Raw genomic sequence first — 3003 nt, forward strand, 5'->3', positions numbered from 1 at the left:
AGATTTATATTTTCTTACAACAAAATGTCAAGGAGGAAGTTAATATGGTTTTCGTACCTACTGTATAATTGTTCTCTCTCTCTCTCTCTCTCTCTCTCTCTCTCTCTCTCTCTCTCTCTCTCTGTGTGTGTGTGTGTGTGTGAATCACCCTTCCTCCCTGTCTCTCTGTCTCTTTCTGTTTCCCCCCTGTGTGTGTGTGTGTATGTGTGTGCTTTGTAAAAAATAATATAGTTCATAAAAACAATGTCCAACCATAACAGATAAATTTACAATACCCAAACCTATATTAGTGAATTTTCTTATTGCTACACTTGATCTTAGCCAAAAGGCCGAGAAGCGATGAATTTCTTATTTCTATTACCAAATGTGAGAGAAGATGAAAACTAGGGGATGATGGCTCACTCACAGTTTGAGGGGACACAGTTCTTCATGGCAGAAAAGCAGTTTGAGGCTGCAGCTGCAGGGGTGTGACTACTTTCTCTAGTTAGGTCCTCCCTCCTAATGGTTCTGTTACTTCCCCAAATAGTATCACCAGCAAGGGATCAATATTTCATGTTAATAAGCCTCTGGGGATTATTTTACACCCACAATGCTACTGTTCTAGACATCCTTATGTCTAGTACTGTCTTTGGCTTCCTTCCATAATGATATAACTCAGAAATATTTGATGACTAATTGAACTTGCACAAAAGGCATACATATTGCTGACATGGGCGGGGTTAGTCTTTTGTGTTTCAGCCTTAAATAATGTGTTGAGCTGTATTGCAGGAATTTATCTTAACATTACTATTGACAGGCATTTGCTGACAACTACTGTGCATCAGACATAAATCACAAAGGGAAAGCAGTAGGATTGTCAACCTCAAAACAGAACTCTATGACTGAGACCAGAACACAGTGAAGAAAAACATGTTAATATAACAGGTTTTCTCTTTGAAGAAATAGTAGTAACTTTAATTGGTACAGTTTGAACATGTGAGCTATTGGGTTGTCAGCAATAAATTTGTTTTAAAAAATTATAATGCTATCATTTTGAAACTTGGGGAAAACTTTCAAAAGAAGTAGAGAAGAACGCAAGACAACACGAGATGAGAATAAGAAGGAATTCCTCCTAGCTATGTGAACACTACTCAAATCAACTAAATAGCTACATATTAGGCACACATGTGCTCTTTCTGTGAGCTTCTCTTTCTCTACTTAATGGTGACACAATAACCCATGCTCATAGCATCCTGCAGGTGCTGACAGGCACCCACCTTTGTTATTTGATACTACAATTAGCCCACTAGAGTCATCTTGGGATCCCATTCTTCCCAGTGTCACAAGGCAAAAACTGAGCTGGTTTGTCAGTCCCTTGTTAGTCAGATGCATGGAGAACTGCTCAGACATGGGAGACGTCACCTAGCAAACGGCCCCTGTGTCTTTAAGCACTGAGCATAAAGAGCTCCCCCAGACACGTCTTTGCTTGTGAAGCTGAGTGCAAAGTAAGCTAAGCTTTCCAATACTTGACTTGGAGCAAGGCTCTTTTTCCTGTGCACATTCATTTTATTTTTATGGCCGTGTAAAAGCCACTCCGTGGCAGTGGCTGTAGCAGGAAAATCAACAACAACACGATAGAACAACCCACAACCAAAACAACCAGAAGGGTAAACGCCAGGCGAAATATGAAGGGAGATCTTCCAATCGACTCCACAAGAAATGACCATGTCACTGGTGAGAATAATTGGTTCTGACAGAGAGGAAAGTAGTAATTGGAATGAAACTTGTTTGAATAACAGCTTAAATGTTTCTTTCCTTGCCTTCCAGGCTACATGTGCTGTAAAGCTGAGTTTCTTTCTCCTGGCTAGTTCACAGAGGATATTCTGTATCCACGGAGCTTAGAAAAGGGGCTTAGAAAAGGAAAAGTCTTTTGAATCTGCCTGTTTAGGATTCCTGTTGGATCTGAATTTTAAGCTCATATAGAAAATTTAGTTGATACTCAATTTCAAATCTTTTAATTCTATAACCGTCTCTTACAGATAACTTTTAACATATAGTACCAAGAGAGAACCTGGGCAAGAGACATTGTCTACTTAATTATTAATTTTAAAAAGTCAGAACAAGAAAAATAAGTGAACAAAACAAACATAGTTACACCCGACTGTGTTTCCACAATCTTCATTTTACCAAATTTTAATAATGGTGAAGGGATCAGCATGTGCTGGGGTATTTCTTTCCCAAAGAAGTGGGGCCAATACACACACACACACACGCACACACACACACACACACACACACACACACACACACAGAAAGAAAGAGAGAGAGAGAGAGACAGAGACAGAGACAGAGACAGAGAGACAGAGACAAACAGAGAGAGTCAGAGACACAGAAACAGAGACAGGCAGAGACAGACAGACACAGACAGAGACAAAGAAGAGAAGCAGAAGACAGAGAGACAGAGATTTACATACAGACTGGCCAGACACTCACATACATGTGCATGCATGCGTGCGCACACAAACACACACACACACACACACACACACACACACACACAGAGAGAGAGAGAGACAGAGACAGAGAGAGACAGAGACAGAGAGAGACACACAGACAAAGCCAAAGAGACAGAGACAGAAGACATAGACAGAGACTGAGAGAGATAGACAGGCAATCAGGCAGGCAGACAGACAGACATATTATAGGAATATGGAGCAGGAGGGGGCTAATGACCTTCCATTTAAAAACTGGAGACCCAGGAAATGTGGAATGCAATTAAAAGGCTTGAGTGACCTTGAGAGCCAACAGCATAGATTCTAGTCTGAGGGCTGAGGCCTAGGCTCTAAGAGAGGTGGGCAGAAGGTCAGCATTCGTACTCAAGCTCAGCAAGCTGGAGGATGACATATGTAGCTGCCTTGTAGCTTGGTCCATGGCCTTGGTAAATAAGATGACATCTTACATGTAAGGCTGTCAGCCTGACTCAGTTTGCCAATTCCAACGCTAATGTTTTCCTCAAGCAAAGTC

At 41.2% G+C, this 3003-nt stretch overlaps 1 pseudogene; it reads right to left on the minus strand.

The window, feature by feature from the left end:
• Positions 1-202: 202 nt before the first annotated feature.
• LOC120096847 (U2 spliceosomal RNA) lies at positions 203-341 on the minus strand (annotated as a pseudogene).
• Positions 342-3003: the final 2662 nt, after the last annotated feature.

The sequence above is a fragment of the Rattus norvegicus genome, chromosome 14 (genome assembly GCF_036323735.1).
Source record: "Rattus norvegicus strain BN/NHsdMcwi chromosome 14, GRCr8, whole genome shotgun sequence".
NCBI classification, from domain to species: domain Eukaryota; kingdom Metazoa; phylum Chordata; class Mammalia; order Rodentia; family Muridae; genus Rattus; species Rattus norvegicus.